At 36.1% G+C, this 18,068-nt stretch overlaps 1 protein-coding gene across 1 annotated transcript in view; it reads left to right on the top strand.

Annotated features, from left to right (window-relative positions):
- EMC2 (ER membrane protein complex subunit 2) overlaps nucleotides 1-18,068 on the top strand; it is a 564,357-nt gene that overhangs the window by 521,087 nt on the left and 25,202 nt on the right. Inside the window, exon 20 of the transcript XR_015246898.1 lies at nucleotides 14,020-14,177. The gene's annotated coding sequence lies outside the window, so the exon portion shown is untranslated. The remainder of the gene's footprint in view (nucleotides 1-14,019; nucleotides 14,178-18,068) is intronic.

Raw genomic sequence — 18,068 nt, 5'->3', positions numbered from 1 at the left:
AATGATGCTCTGAGTTTCCAGTGAAATTCAAGTTGACTGAGCTCCAACGGGTGATACACCATGAAGTAGTGTGTGCACCAGATGCGAACAGTATGGCACCTCATTTAATCTTCACAATAACTCTTTAGACATTATATTTTCAGTAGTCAAATGTGGAAACTGAAGGACAAATCCAAGGTCATTCAGTTAGTAGGTAGTGGATATGAACTCTGTTTTACGTAGCTTCATAAGCTTTGCTTTTTCTGATATGCCATTTTGCTTGCGTGCTTTCCTAGTAATTCCTAAATGTTCACATATGCCAGTTGTGGTTTGCACCCACTTAATTCTCACAACATAACTCCAGGGAATATATGGTCATTTACATTTTATAAATTAAAAAACTGAGATTCAGTAATGGTAAGTATATTCTCAAGGTCACGCAAGGGGTATGTGATAGATCACATGGAGAGTTTAAAACTAAATATTTTAGATCCAACTTTAGTTCTTTTCCTACTCCCTCTCATCTTCCTTTCTCAAGATGTTTTGTTCTAAACTCATCAAGCTCATGCCACTTAAAGTAGAATTGGCTCTCCATCACTTTTAAAACTTACCTGTCTTTTGACCTGTCCCTCAAAACCATGCTCTCTCTACACTGGTTGAAAAATAATCTTATATATTAATTCAAGCCAGGATATTGGTGGCAGATTAGTGGTTTCTTGTATTATAGGTAATCCTTGCATGTTTCCTAAGAGACAGCAAAAGACAGAGTTTCAACCCACTGGGATGACCCTTACCTATTGGATGGAATACTAGATACTGAGGTACAGATGGAAAGGAAGTTGTACATTTGAGCAACAACTATTACCACACCTCTAAAATCATATGATAAGTGATAAACCCAGGACATGCATAGATAGTATGGTGGAAGATTCCTGTGGTGTATGCTCATATGCTTACATCAGTAATAAATTTATAATTACAGAGAAAACAGATCTAGAACATTCTTTGCTTCTAAATTTCTTCTCTTTACATTAAGAGGGTGGAGACTTTCTGTATCACAGTCAGGAAGATCTCATAGGTGATAATCTCAGAGAAAAGATAGAAAAATGATGTTGAGCAGGGTGGTAGTCCTCAATTATGGTGTTTTTCTCTTTTGTGTAATTGAGAACCTAACACTAAAGACTATTAATAAAAGGTATAATGATTTCCCTATTAAATTAAAAGACTATAGACAATCATCATTAAATATTGAAAGAAAAACAACAACAACAACAACAACAACAAACTACATTTCTTTGGCAGGACAATACCTACTCAATTTTTTAGTTTGCCTTTCTAATAAAGTTAATGACATTCTCTTCTTTTCTACTAGCTTAATAAAATATTGACTTATAAAACAGGATAGGGAGGTGATATGGCTTCAAGCTTAGCTGAGATGTAGTCTCAAATGATTTTCTCAAGTTCTGCTTCCTCTGGGTCTTCCCTCTCTGCTCTTCAGTGTGTGAGCTTTATTCCTAGGTTTACTGTATGGCATGGCTAAGATAATGACCAGAAGCTTCAGGCTGTAAGCTACCAGCTTATGAACACCAACTGGAAAAGAGAGCAGCTTTCCTTAGAAACTCAGGTGAAATTCCTTACCTTTACACTGATTTGCTTGGCTTTTGACGCATGCCTATTTCTGAACCAATCTTGTGGCTAATGGAAGCCTGATGCCCTGATGGCCAAGACTGGGTCAATACTGCTGAGGGTGGTGTCAATCTGAGTAGAACCAAAGGGACTGAGGAAGGAAGAAAGTACAGAGATGAAAAGAAAAAATAGGCTACCACAAGGTAATAATAAAAGGTACAGCACATGGAATATAGTCAATGGATTTATAATAGCATTGGATGGTGACAGATGGTACCTCCACTTGTGGTGATCATAGCATAATGTATAGAGTTGTTGAATCACTGTGTTGTATACCTGAAACTAATATAATATTGTGTATAAATTATACTTTAAAAATCTATTTATAAATAATACCAAAAGGAAGAAAAACCCACAAAGACATAGGTGTTGATTGAAATACGATAAGTTATCTTTTATAGTGTGCAGAGAATTGTGGATAGACCAATAAAGCAAGGAACACCTTTTTCTTTGAAGTATCTTTTTCTTTGAAGTTCAGATTCTGTTGAACCCAAGGTTGGCTGGAGAGTATGTCGACTAAGCAATCTTTAATTAGTAATGTAGTCACAGCATAGCCGTGAGTAGAAAGGAATTAGCTGAGTGACATTCCCCAGGTTTGTGTGACCCCTGTGGTTCTTACCTCAGAGCCCATAATACCAGAAAGAAGCATGTTTCCAGAGAAAATTTTAAAACAGGAAAAAGATTATTCAACATATGGAACTCATCCAATAAGGTAAATCATTTCTGAAACCCAGAATATTCCCCCTATTCACTCCTAAGTGGTCAGCTCCTTCTTTTTCAGCTGTAATCTGTGCTAATCACCTATCTTGAAAAAGCAAGGGACTAGAGGACCGGCCAGCCTGGCTGATGTACTGGTCATTAACATTGACTTTCAGCTGTGAAGGAGAGAGAAAATGGGAATTGCAGTCATACTGTGGACAAGAACAAGCTTACAAGGAACATTGTGGAGAGTTAAATCCAAGAGGCAAGTAGAGGGCAATGACTGAAGCAGTGGCTCACCAGCAAAGGACAGACAAGAGAGGCAAGGGCAGATTCAGGCAGAAGATCCTGATCCAGTCCCTGAGCCCATGGAGCCTGGGGAGAGAAATCCTCTTATTGAGATCTGATCACCCTATGCTGACCAGCTTTGAAGAGCACTGGTTCAATCGCCTTCTCCAGGAAGCCCTACAAACCTGATAGGAACATGGAAACACCAGAGTCCTTGGCTGTAGTGTCACCCACACTGTAGGTGGTCATAAAAGACCTAAAAGCAAAATTACAGTGTTATAAACATAAGAAGAACACATACTGGGTAAACAAAAATAAATAAAATAAAACAAATCCCACAAAAACATATATGTCTTACACTGTTTTGCTAACCACAGGAAGAAAATGGATTACATTTTGAAATAATGAGTGACATTTCTCATCTTTTAGACCTCTAAATATTTTGGAAACACCACATAATGTGCAGTGGGTTGTGTGCAGTGACAGAACTTTGTCATCTTATTCTCTGATGTACTATAAAGTCATTTCCAAAAACCTGGCAGAAGAAACCTCAGGTACCATCAAGAGATACTTTGCTTTGTTTCCCAAGTCTTTCTCTCCTTCTGGGGGCACCACCTGTAAATCCATATATTACTGCCCAAATAAGAGAAATATAAATAACTCAATCCTCCAGGAACAGAGCCAAAAATAAGCCAAGAATAGAAAACCAAAATAATTTTTACAAGGGCATTTGAGCCAAATAAAGAGAAGTGGATGTATCACCAATAAGGAGAAAGCAGCATCAATATCTTGGTTTTAAAAGAAAAAATTGAGAAATCATTAGGCATTTTACAAAGTGCAATAAACCCTGCTAGTGCTAGCAAAAGCTGGTTTTCAAGGTGCTCAAAGAGATTCGGCAAGCTTTCTCTAAAATATATACAAGAGATGTCTGAAGAGATGATAATCAGATAAAAGCAGCATCAAGAGAAGAAAATGGTACACATGGAGAGAGCACAAAAAATTAAACTCCAAAGGATTTTAACATAGTGTGAGAAAGAACCTAGTTCTCTAAATCACCGAACAATATAACTCCCCTGGGAGAAATAACCTGTGAATAAACTTGAACTTTACAAAATGTGTTTATTTTTAAAGGTCTTTGTAATTAAAGATATATCTTTGGTTGAACCATAAATATAAATTTCATGGGCACTTTATTCATTTTTGGTTTTTTTTTCTGTTATTCTTAAATAGATTATTTCCTTAGAAATTCCAAATTAAGAACCCTAAGTTTGTATTCTCTGAGGCAGAAATACTTGACTGATGCAGGACCTGACTGTAGGTGGACCTTACTCTTTACCTGGGTATTATCTGGTCCTCAGCTAGGGAGAAACCATAGCTCCCATTTAGTTCATTACTCCTCCTGCTGATTACTCATTCTGCTATAGTCTCTCTATAGATAGAGGGAGAGGGGAACTAGAGAATTCTCATGGGATAATTGAGTGGGCCGAAGTTATCAGACTCGGTAGATATGAGATTACCCACACTGTTTGCTACTCAGTTGAAAACCCATGCTAAGAAATCATCAGCAAATGGGTAACTCAAACTCTATCACTATCTAGAGATATCAGTCCTGATATCTACAAATTCCCTTTCCAAATGGATTTTCTCTCCTTTGCCAAAGGCCGATGGTATGAGTGTGAACAAAAGAGTAAGCAGATCAAGGGAAGAAGTATAGGGTAAAGAATGTGTCACTGTCCTAGAAACTTCTTTCTGTGACCCAGAGGTGCAGATCTTCTCGGCCCTTTGTCAACGGAGACACTTGAGGTTCCCACTGCTTAGTGGTGTGGAAGGTGGGCAGATTGATAAGTGTGGAGATGTGCTGTTTTACAAGGTAAATACACCAGGAACATAAGCGCCGTGCCCTGGAATTCATTCCTCTTCTGCTTCTAAGGGAGTTTTGAAAACTCAGTCACTCCACATTTCTTATTTTACAAAAAAGGACTATTTATCTCCCATCTACCTCAAAGGTGTCTTCTCAAAGTAGCCCAAAATCTCCTATTTGCCTTTCTCAAATTAAATGTGATTAAAAACACTAAGTCTAAAACTTTTTCTTCTTTTAAAAAATGTTTTGCTATGTTATTAAAAAACAGGGTAATAGCTAGTCCTAAATCAAACTCAATTATTAAAGGATAAACAAGTTTCACTTCTAAATATATGAATAAAGTTGAGCATCTTTAAATATTAAAATCTGACATTTAATTTGCAATCCTATATGGTAAAGCATTTCATGGTATCTTTGTGTTCTTTAGCTGTTTATTAATGTGAGTTGTAGAAATACACTGTAAGTAGCATATTGAAACTTATTTACTGGTTTAGGATAATAGCATTGCTCAATCATGAACAACATATTCTAGACCTAGTGAAAAGTGAATGATGACTACCAAGACAAATTATGTTCTGTGGTGAGCAGAATGAAGTTACAGGGTTATAAACACACACACACACACACACACACACACACACACACAATTTGTCTTCAAATGAAATTCGCCACTTTTCTCCCCCATCATAACTTCAATCCTAGCTATTAAACTTTTAAAGGTTAAAATGTACATACATACCTTATAAAGAGCTTGTGATATATTAGCTTCTAGAGAATATTTGCTATTTTTATTTTATTTTATTTATTTATTTTTATTTTACTTTTTTTTTTTTTTAAAGTAGGCTCCACACCCAGCATGGAGCCCAATGCTGGGCTTGAACTCACAACCCTGAGATAAAGACCTGATCTGGGATCAAGAGTCAAACGCTTAACCAACTGAACCACCTAGGCACTCCAAATATTTGCTATTTTTAACTCACATATTTTCTAAACAAAAATAATCTCATTCCTCTTTAAAAATTAGAACTTATTTAGAGGCGCCCAGGTGGCTCAGTCAATTAAGCAAACGACTTCGGCTCAGGTCATGATCTCATGGTTTGTGAGTTCGAGCCCCGCTTCCAGCTCTGTGCTGACAGCTCAGAGCCTGGAGCCTGCTTTGGATTTTGTGTCTCCCTCTCTCTCTGACCCTCCCCTGCTCATGCACTGTCTCTGTGTCAAAAATAAATGAACATTTCTAAAAAATGACTTATTTAGTCTACCCACACTGCTATGACCAAAAGGAGGGTACTTGGCATTTTAACAAACTCTTGATCTCAGAGTACAATATGAAAATAAAAAGGAACATGTAATGTTGATGCTCAGTTTCCCTCAAAGTTTCTTTTTTGGTACTTGTTTTCTATATCTGCAAAATCAATTTATACAGTTAACACTGACAAAATATGTTCTCAAAAATCAAATTATACCCTGCTAGTGTCTGTGGTAGAATTTTAATCCTTATATAAGAGAAGCTTAATAAATAAATACATTTAAAAAATTATTGATGCAATTGGGCTTCTCTGCTGAGGGACAGTTTGAGACTCAGTGAACAACTAATTGTGTTAGATTTTAGTTGTAAGTCCTAAAAAAGAGAAAGATGAAGCACAGTCATTAATTTTTAATATCCTAATTTATAACCAAAGTTGTGTAGACAAAGCTTCTTTTAAACGAGTTGGAACAGTGACACACATAGAACACAGTGTAAATCATGCTTCAATCTTGGTTTCCTGAAAGGCTTCTAAAAGAATGGAATTTGCTGCAATCATAATGAATATTTGTATTTTGCATCATCTAGACTGGAACGAAATGGGTGGATAACTATTGACACTTTCATTTCATATAGTTTATCATTTGCAATATATTTTGTTGTTGTTGAGCAAAGTGTAGACTTTGAAATATGGAATTCTATTTTATGCTTTAGCACTAACTTTGTGCAAGGTCAAAATGGATTTATCACTGATGGGAGACATCTCAAACTCTATAGACCACTGGGACAAAGAAAAATAACTTTTAAAACAACTCAGCCAACTATGATATGCTCATAAATGGGATCTGGCTAATGTCTGGCAATTCTTTCTCAGTATTGATTGAGTTTTATTCTTTAAAAGACCAGAGTTATGGGATGCCTGAGTGGCTCAGTTGGTTGATCATCTGACTCTTAATTTTGACTCAGGTTATGATCCCAGGGTCATGGGATTGAACCCTGCCTTGGACTCCACACTGAGCGTGGAGCCTGCTTAATATTCTCTATATATCTCTCACTTCCTCCCTCTGCCCCTCTCCCCTACTTGTGCTCTCTCTCTCTCTCTCAAAAAACTTAAAAAAAAAAAAAAAAGACCAGAGTTATATTCAATAATAGTTAACACAACTATTATGATCCACACTTTAAGTTCCAGGTGATTATCTCAAATCACATTATCAGCTGGGAAATGAAAAGATAAGAAGCTTTTCTATGAGTGCTGGAACATTTCTACCAAAAAAGGAATATTTATGGTGCATTTTCTCATAAAGTAAATCTGGCTTAAAAAAGAGTTAACACAGTAGTAGTTTCTGTCTGTCTGTCTGTCTCTCTCTCTCCCTCTTTTTGACATTTAGTTCATGATTTTCTATTGGTATTTTAATGACACTCCACGGATCAATGATCCAGCACTGATAGATGTGCCATGTCCCAGACTCTACCCAGGCTGGGTTAGAGTCCTCTGTAATCCTATCGATGAGATAGACAATCTCCATCAGAGCGGCCACCTAAACTTCCCTGATGTCACGTAAGCCAGACATACAGGATACTGCAACAAGCAAGCAAGGAAAACCTCATGCTGTGAGATCAATGAGGATTTTGACCTACTTTTAGGAATGCCTTATCAGAACTGAGAGTAGTAGAAGGAAACTAAACTTAGGAAGCCAGGAGGGTGCGATGCAGAAAGTGAAGAGCAAAATCCAGTTTTTAAGGACGCACTCTACAAAACAAACCACTGCTACTCTCCTTGCTACAACTCTGAGCTACTCCTTGCCTATTATGCTATTTTTCAATTTAAAACATTTGACAGGGACACCTGGGTGGCTCAGTCAGTTAAGTTTCGGACTTCGGCTCAAGTCATGATCTCAAGGCTCATGAGCTTGAGCCCCACATCCGGCTCTCTGCTGTCAGCACAGAGCCTACTTTGGATTCTCTTCCCGTCTCTCTCTCTCTCTGCCCCTCCTCTGCTTGCTCTCTCTCTCTCAAAAATAAACATTTAAAAAAATAAAACATTTGACTGTCAAAAATCAAGTAAATTTTCAAATAGAGATTCTCAGATATTCTACTACCTTTTCCTGTTAAATTGTGTGTGTGTTTTAATTTCTGTTTCAGAAGTTTATCTACTACCCAAGTAAGGCCTTAATAAATAAGGTTTACTACAAGCAATAAAGGTTTACTACAAATAGGGGCGCCTGGGTGGCTAAGTCGGTTAAGCATCCGACTTCACTCAGGTCATGATCTCGCGGTTCATGAGTTCCAGTCCCGTGTCGGGCTCTGCGCTGACAACTCAGAGACTGGAGCCTGCTTTGGATTCTGTGTCTCCCTGTCTCTCTCTGCCCCTCCCCCCCTTATCTCTCTCACAAATAAATCAACATTAAAAAAGATTTAAAGGTTTACCACAAATGATTGTTAGACATGACTAGATTTGTAAGGGTTTTGATAGAAAATGTGGTGCTTTTGATTTCATTATCTCTATCAGAGAGCCCTCTATTCTTATTGTACTTCTTTGAAAAGTTGTTATACTATTAAAACAAATTTTGAGATAGGGCAATTAAGTTAAAATTTCCAAGTACCACATGATTTTAAAGAACATGCCTGTAACAGATCTCCATGAGCTCAAATATTTTGAGCTCTCAAAAGTTTGCATCTTCTGCAGACTGAATCGAGACGTCCTAGAATAAACATAATACTGTGGGATCGTAGGGGTAAGGAATTTCAGTAGATTGCAACCATACAAAGAGGTGTCTGAAGGTTCAGCTCAAATTCTATTAAATAATTGAAAGAGAAGAAAGGAAGTCTCAATTTGAATCTAAGTTGCATATGTTTCTTGATCTTTCAATTTTTCCTCATTCAAGCTTTCATGATTCTTTTTTGGTTTGTTTTGTTTCATTGATCCCTTTGGGTAAAGCTTATGTTCTCCTCAGAATAATAACTTTAGAAAAATAAAATAAAATATATAGGGTTTATAACAAATATATATATATACATATATATAATATATAATTTATTTGTTATATATTATAACAAAAATTGTGCATCTAATAATATATATAATGTCATATATATGTATATATGATTCATGGCAAAAGGCCACATACATATTCCACTTTCAGTGAGATAAAATTCTCAATTCCCAATAAAAACTTCCAAAGGGCTTATCAGCAGCAAGGTCATCTCTAGAAGCAGGGGCAGATAAAACACCTATTGCACAGCTTCCCTTAGCAGCTGACAATGTCAGCCCAAAGTCAGGCATTGCTGGAACTGAGAAACTCAGTGTTTGATGTGACACAACCCTTTTATACTAGTGGCTTTCACTACACTTTTGGGAGAATGTAAACAACCTGTATCCTTAATGGAAAACATTTACAGACATCTGTGTCCTTCTTGATTCTAAAATCAAACTCAGGCTTAGCAAGATGACACCTTATTTTTAAAATATCAATATCCGAGACCAAGGGTCTGTAAACAATATCTCCATCTTTAGCATCCTTGAAAGGCTATTTCTCACAAGTGTGCATCACAGATGTTGTTCTGATCTTCAAGGAAAGAGTTCTTTGTCAGAGATAGCCCATTGTGGTTTATCTTTAAGGCTCCCCATCGCACAGCTGGGGGAAAAGCCTGACTTCCGTGAGGACACTGCCAGAAATCTAATCTTTCCCTCCACAGTAATATGGCCAGGCCAGGCCAAGGGCTGCCCAGCTCTGTGACATTTCCCAGTTTCACTTGTGGTTAGGTAGAGTCTCCAGCATAAGCGAAAGGGGTGAGTGAGATTTCCTGGCGGTTTCCCTCAAACATTTGCCCTTCGCATTGTCTGAAACCCCAATGTATCAGTGACTCTATTCTGACTATACTGCAACAAATACTCTAGAAGATGGTGAAAAAGCTAAATGGAAGGAAATTGTTCCCTGAATGATTGGGTGGTTCCTGGTCACCTGTTGATACCCCCATCCCACTCCAGCTACATGACAGGAAGATAAAACTCATAGCTTATTGGAACCACCAAATATGGAGGCCTTTCTGTTAAAACAGTTCAGCCCATTCTTATCAATATACCTCCAGTGTATATAATACCTCATCTCCACACACCATTCTGGGCCATATATTGGACTTTTACTTGTATAGTGGGCAAAGCTGATTCAGTTCTATTGCCAGAACAGCAAATAGCACCCAGGAAAACCACTTATCCAGCACCACTTAAGACGGGGCAAGACCTTAAAATATGGGACAGCCTTACACTCACACAATGACTGCAACACTAATTCTGTGTGTAATATTTATTAATATTAGTTGAAAAGAGAATTCCTCAGTATAGAATACAAAGTTTTAAAGTGTTTCATGTACTAACTTTGATTTAAAATTCCACTCAGCTAATCTAGAAAGATGAAACTACTCACTGAGTAGTCCTTAATATTCATTTATACAATTTAAACACTTAAATCTTAGAGATCTAATATATCTAAAGTATGGAAATATTCCTAATTTACATACAATCTGGCCATCTATCTTATATTGGAACTTGCTCTACAATATACCACCTCAGGCGATTATAATAACGATAAATACTATATATTTCTGCTACTACTACCATTAAGGTCCCTATCACTACTTCTTTTTTCTGTTGTTAAAATTTTTTTTAACGTTTATTTATTTTTGAGACAGAGAGAGACAGAGCGTGAACAGAGGAGGGGCAGAGAGAGAGGGAGACACAGAATCTGAAACAGGCTCCAGGCTCTGAGCTGTCAGCACAGAGCCTGACGCGGGGCTCGAACTCATGAGCCCTGAGATCATGACCTGAGCCAAAGTCAGACCTTCAACCGACCGAGCCACCCAGGCGCCCCACTATCACTACTTCTAACATTACTTCTAATGAGCACTATGTACCTGGATTCTGAACTATCACATTTACTATGCTAATAATTTAATCATATCATTAAATTTCTCTAATGATAGGAACTAAATATCTCAAGAGGCAAATAATTCTATCATTGTATAATCTTACTGTTGAAGACTCTTGATTAAGACTTCACACTTGATCTTAGCCAAAAGGCCGAGAAGCGATCTTGATTAAGACTTCAAAATCAAGCTATAAATAAAAAATTTTAAGTTTATTTATTTATTTTGAGAGAGAGAGTGCCAGTGGGGGGAGGGGCAGAGAGGGAGGGAGAAAATCCAAAGCAGTCTCCATGCTGTCAGCACAGAGCCAGTTGTGGGGCTTGATCCCACGACTGCAAGATCATGACCTGAGCCTAGATCATGAGTCAGATGCTTAACCAACTGAGCCACCCAGGTGCCCCAAGCTATAAATAAAATTTAAGATCAATCCTTCAGAATGTACCCTGATATAGAATATGGGAGAAATGTTACTTTATTTGAAAATAAAGGATATTTATTCTTTCTTTCTTGATATTCATTCTTTCTCGATCCACAGCTCATTTATTTGGGTTTAGTGTCCACTATTTGTTCTTGAAGCCATTTTAAAGCTAAACCCACATACTGATAGAACATATTAATGTAAAATAATATGACAGTCAGGGACTCTGCAGACTTATTTCCAGGAAAACTCCCATACTGAAAGCACATAAACTTTCACATGGCACAAAATCAATCATAACACTCAAAAAAATCACTATTGCAACAAATACCTTAAGATTAAAAGCTCTTACCTGTTTTTATGGTTGTCAAGGAAACCTTTCTCTGATTTCCTAATGAAATACATTTCCTGAAAGATAAACAGAATAAACACCAAAGTATGAAATAAAATCCAACAAAATGTGGCTTTTAAAAAATTCATAAAAATTTAACTTAATTTTTTAATGTTTACTTAATTATTTTGAGAGAGAGAAAAAAAAAAAACACATGAGCCGGGGAGAGCCAGAGAGAGAGAGAGGACAGAGAGAATCCCAAGCAGGCTCCACACTGTCAGTGCAGAGCCCAACATGGGTGCTCAAATTCACAAACCATGAGATCATGACCTCAGCTGAAATAAAGAGTCAGAGGCTTAACTGACTGAGCCACCCAGGTGCCCCTAAAGAACTTAATTTTTAAATTTTAAACTCTCATATAAAGCATTGAAAAAAAATCATTAATAACTTTGAAAGTGGAATTCTGAATCTCATGACACTCTCTAAGTAAAGCTAGTGGAATTTTAAAACCTAAAAAATTAAATTTTCAACCACAATTATTTATACTGTTTTAAGCACTAAGATAGAATACAAAAAATTGGACATAATTGTGCTTTTAACTATTTTAAACTATAATAGAGCAGATAAAGCTTACAACTAGAAAATTAAAATAATATTACAGAAAGGTTTATTTATTTTATTTTATTTTATTTTATTTTTTGGATATATTTTAAAAAGATGATTTGTGTAGTTAGTATGGATAAATGTTGGTAAGATTTAAGTGCAATTACGCATAGTTATGCAGATTCAAATTAGTAAAACGATTTGTCTCAATATATTAATTTAAAAATGGACAAAATACCATAAAGTATCACTCTGTATAGATGCTCAGAAATGAAGAAATAAATTCATGTTTTGCAAGGAAGCCTTGGGCTGAAGTTAATCATCTTGGGCTTAAATTCTGAGAGGCTGAGCAGGAACCAATTCTTTATTGTTTTTATCTGCACCTCCAGGTGCTGGGCATATGGTCTGAAAAATTATAGGTGCTCAATACATTTTGGTAAATGAATCCATCTCAACTCAACATTAAAAAACAGCTATTATAGAAGTTTCTTCACATCCTGGCTTCAAGTTCCTGTCTGTGAATTATTGATTCACAGTTGGACTGTGATTCATTAGTTGGTTGATATTGATTCATTAGTTGGACTAAATGATGTCTACCAAGCTTATCAATCTGTTATTCTTACCAATCTATGATTGTCACTCAGTTACTTAAACCAGAAACCTAAGTCTTATTCCTTTGCTCTCAACGACCTTAGCCCAATCCATGACCCAGATAGGTAGACTCTTCTACCTAAATATCACTGGAATCCATCCACTTTCTCCAGTGCCATACTAATCTAAGCTTCCATTCTCTCATTTCTGAATAATAAAATGCCCTATTATCTCTCACTCTTCCACTCTTGAGAAGAAGTCAGAGTGATCTGTTAAAATAAAAATTCAATCATGCATCACTCATATTTAAACAACTCTTTGTTGGTTTCTCACTGACCTTAGGTTAAGGATCCAAGACCTAAACACCTAAGAAGCCTATCATAATCTGGCTCCTTTCTCTACCTCTTGCCTCTTTTCTTCTGACTCTTCCTTTTAAATTCTTGATGCTCTGGCACATTGCATTTTCTCCATGCATTCCATGTACCATATCTCCTTCCTCTCCCACAAATCTTTCACAGATACTGTTTCTTCTGCCTGAAACTCTCCTGCCTTCCCTTAGGTCTTATACTTACAAACTCCTATTCATCTTTTAGATCTCATCTTTTGACAGTCAAACTAGATTAAGTCTCCCTAATATTTATTTATATTCAACATTATATTCCATTTTGGCAGGGATCATTGTACTTCTACACATTCTGAACATTTTCCTCACAATGTTTTAAAATGTATAGAGTCAGGAACCATATCTTGTCGACCACTGAATCCTAAGATTACAGAATCAGGTCCTATTATTTAGTAATTCCTTAGGTTTCTATTGGTTAGTTGGACTCCATGTCTTCTAAATTAGTGTTTTCTCTACAGTTATTGAATAAGGTCACCAATAGGCCACCATAAAGTCAAAGAGAAAAAAATCACTTAGCATGCCTCACTGGTTTCTTACCCATTTCCATTCTTCTTCTTCTATACTAACCAAACCCAGAATTAGTACAGGGCAGTAATGTGTACCTAATTCATAGTTGATTATCTCCCAGCCTTGCTTCTAAGAGTGGTCATTAAGTTCTGGTTACTAAGACATTTCTCAGAGAATTCCCCTTCCCAAATTAATTCTCATGAGGAAAAGCCTGCTTTATTTTGCCTTTTGCACTTCCCAGTTTTCTAAGATGAATAAGAAAGTAATGCATGGAAGTAAAGCTGCCATCTTACCAGGATGAAAACTACATAGTAATTATGACAGAACAGGAAGACTGGATGAGCCTAGTTTGTTGCTGAATCTCCTCCAGGCATGGCAGCATCCCTGAGCCACTACTGTCTTCTAGATTTCCTGTTATAAGAGAATAAGCTCCTTATTTACCCTAGAAGCTTAAACTTGCATCTGAACACATTTCTAACCCATTCAGGCAACCTACTTTGAAGAGATTATTGAGCGTGTAAAAGGCAACAAACATATTACAACTTTTCGGTATTTGAACCCAGCTCTGCCTCTTTCCATTTGTGAGACCTCATTAGCTTCAGTGCACTTACCTGTTAAATGAGAATAATGATATCATCTTGCAAGGTGAGTATGAGTATTAAGAGCAAACAAATGTAAAGATTTTAGTTCATGGTCTGATATAGTAGGTGTTCAATAAAACAAGAAATTTTACCACCTTTTGAGAAAAAAAAAATGTATACAGCATTTGTAGCCAAACAGATTCTACCAATTACTTACTCTAAAAGTCCATCAGACTTTTTGGAGACTCAGTGTCCTAGTTGTAAAATGAGGAGAATATTATCTACCCTAGACAGATCTATGAGGATTAAAGACAAAACATTTAAAGTAATAGACATTTAGTGAATGGCAGTTACCATTTAATAGAAATAGAAATGCACAATAATATATGCTCATATTAGACTATAGCAACTAGATTAAGATATTCAAATCTACACAGCACATTTTCCATAACAAATTTTTAAAAATTGATAATATATTTTGTTTTCCTCTATAGCATTAATTCTCACATGGAGATTAGAGAGGTGGCCACAAGCCCCTTTGCAAATTTCAAGAATTCTATGGTACTTAACTACAGAAAGATGCATATATGCAGAAACTCTTACATTCAACTTTAGGGAATTATGTATTCTCTTAAATTCTGTGCGTCTCAAGACTGTATTACACTCCCTAATCAACAGTTCATGGAGTTCCAAGGGGCCATCCTGATATGGTAATTTTGTATTTAAAGATGTCCTATGCAATAAACACTAAGACATATGTCTTATATACCTTTAATAAGCTATATAGTTTCTTTATCTGCATATCTACTCTAATACATAGTAATCACATTGTTTGAGAAGGAGCCCTTTCAGCAAATTTGTATTTCGAAGTTTGTGTTGTACAGACTTATGCTTACAAGTGTTAAGTTTCATTTAAACTTTGTTAAAGGAGAGGGGAAAAGAACATAAGACATGTAGACAACAAGGGAAACTAAAATCAATAAGCTACAATGCAACTATCTACAATGTGATTCAATGTTCCACTCAGAAAAGGACAAATAAAACTCTGAGTGATAACTCCTCAAGAAAGAATTATATTTCTGCCAAAATATTGCTGAGATTACACAGGGGACTGCCAGTAGTTTCAGTTTATAAAGAATCTAGTGTTACTTTGTGGTTAGGGTACAAGGTAGCGCTGGAGAAATATGTTATTTCAGATTCTGCAAGTCACGGGATTTCACTATGATCTTGACCAAGTTCTACAACCTTTGCTTTTTTTCCTCCCTCCCACCGCTCCCAAAAAAGAGAAATGTTTTTAATCTGCTCTCTCCTGACCTAATACTTAATGGACAATAAATGTTTGCTGTATCTTATATATACTAAGCATTCCTTAGCTTTCAAAAACCAGTTGTTTTGCATCAATTCACTAGAGTAGTAAAGTCCTGGGAAGGAGGCAAGATTCAAGTGGGTCATTTGGTTTAATTCAATAGGCTTGTCCCTCTAGGTGGTGTTATCTAGCCCTGCACAACTATGACAGTCTCCCTGGGCTGTCTTTCCATCTTCTCTTTATCTTTGCCTTATGGATGATGTTTATAATGACTTACACTGTCATCAGAACTAAGAAAAGATAGATGGCTTCTTTGTTACAGTCCTTTGTGTCTCAGCCTTTCCTACCTTTTTGGATGTATTTTTGCATTCACTCAATGTGTAAGAATCACTCAGCTAGTTTCTTTCTTTGGCAATAGCAGTATTTAATAAAGGATATAAATACCTGTAAGGAAAAGCAAACCTATCCTTTTGGGATTCAAGCTTTCTAGGAAAGCAGAGGAAGAGACTTTGTTCAATCACGAGTTAAAAATGAGTTGAGAGACATAAAAGACAGAAAGGAAATTTCTCCTATGTATACTGGTAAAGATACTAGAACAAACAATAGGAACTCATAAGAAAAAAAATAGAAGAAAACTCTCCTAAGTTGAAGAAAGACCTGAATTTGAAAAATATAAATTATTTTTATAAAACCCAACTCTCAGTTATACAATGGAGATCACAATGAAAGTTGAAAAATGCAAAATGTGATGTTATGTGAAAAAAGCAAAGTGAATAAAAGTGTATAGAGTTCCATTGTGTAAGAAAGGTGATGGGGAGATACACACATATGCATGCATACATATAAATATTTGTTATATACACAAATATATTATACACACACACACTTAATTTTATTTTTTTACTGGAAGAATAGGTGTGCCTAGATGGCTCAGTCAGTTAAGCATCCATCTCTTGATTTTGGCCCAGGTCACCATCTCACAGTTCATGGCTTCTAGCCCTGCATCGGGCTCTGTGCTGACAGCTCAGAGCCTGGAGCTGCTTTGGATTCTGTCTCCCTCGCTCTCTGCCCCTCCCCCACTCACATTCTGTCTCTCAGAAATAAATAACTGTTTAAAAAATAAAAAAATAATAATAAATAGAAATGAAAGGATAATAATCTTTTTTTGTAATGTTTACCTATTGGAGGAAGAAGCAAATAATATCAACAAGGAGAGAAATTAGCTTATTTTGTTGATTTAACACCATTTAACATTGTTTAAGAAATCAAATATCTTTTTAAATACCTAAGAATAAAATGGAAATTAAAACAGATAAACCTAATTGTCTAACCACTTGGTGGCCCAACTACACGGAGATGAACAATCCCAAAATGACTCTTTGTAGTTCATACACTAGACTATGTATCCCTAGTAGGATATAAGCAAAAGACAAAAATAATTGAGAAAAAAATTTGAGCTTTTCTTCCATGGTCATATTTTTGTGGCTAGTGTTTTTATTGTTATTCTGAGATTGTTGTGTGTGTATTTTGGGGTAAATCAAGTGAATAATTATATTGTCACAAATTTTTGGCATTGGATAAAGAAGATAGATGAGATTGTTACTAAAATTGATGAGATTAAAGAAAAACCTTCTGGTCCTGAATTTGAATAGAAAGTGTCACTATAAACTGAAAATGATATTTTAAAATTTTCTTGATTTATGGGGTGCCTGGGTGGCCTAGTCGGTTAAGTTTCCAACTTTGGCTCAGGTCATGATCTCACAATTTGTGAGTTCGAGCCCCTTGTAGGGCTCTGTGCTGATGACTTGGAGTTCGGAGTCTGGAGCCTGCCTCAGATTCTGTGTCTCCCTCTTTCTCTGTCCCTTCCCCACTCGTGCTCTGTCTCCCTCTCTCTCAAAAATAAATAAGCATTAAAAAAGTTTTCTTGATTTATTCAAAGTTTATTTTAAATTTATTAAAAATGTTTAATAATTTTATTCAGCTACAATTGATATACAAAGAACTTCACATATTTAATGTATACAATTTGGTGAGTATGAATATGCAAAGACCCATGATACCATCATACAATCAAGCTACTTGATGTATCCAATACCTCCCAAAATCTCTCTGTGTCATTTTGGTTTTTGTTGTTCTTTGTTTTGTGGTAAGACCCCTTAATGCAATTTTCCCTATTGGTACAAAGTTTCAGAATGCTAGCTGAATAAATTCTAGAGATCTCTTGTACAACATAGAGCCTATAGTTAATGATACGGTATTGTGCACTTCAAAAGATTATTTTTTTTTAATGATGCAAACCTATTTCCTAGATCTGTTTACCATAAAGGCCTAGAAGACGTAATTGGTGTAGTAGCAATGGGATCCTAACATATCTTTAAATGACCATTTCTCATTAAAAGAAACCAGGGATCCTTTGAGAAATGACTGATACTAAGTCTCATGCAAAAGTGCTTATAATAAGCCTGCAGTATCTCACCATGCTACATATCAATGATAATATCCACCACTACTAGGGTCATGTCAAAAAGACACAGGAGCCAACGTGAAGCAATTCCTGCTAGCCATATAGAGGATAATTGAGCATCAATTAAAAAATGAATGCAATCCATTAAAAATATAAATATGCTTAAATCTATGGGTTCTTGATAG

This window comes from Puma concolor, chromosome F2 (genome assembly GCF_028749965.1).
Source record: "Puma concolor isolate L17-30 chromosome F2, mPumCon1.1.hap2, whole genome shotgun sequence".
In the NCBI taxonomy this organism is placed as follows: domain Eukaryota; kingdom Metazoa; phylum Chordata; class Mammalia; order Carnivora; family Felidae; genus Puma; species Puma concolor.
Note: the sequence above shows the minus strand (reverse complement) of the source record. Positions and strands in the feature narration are given on the sequence as shown.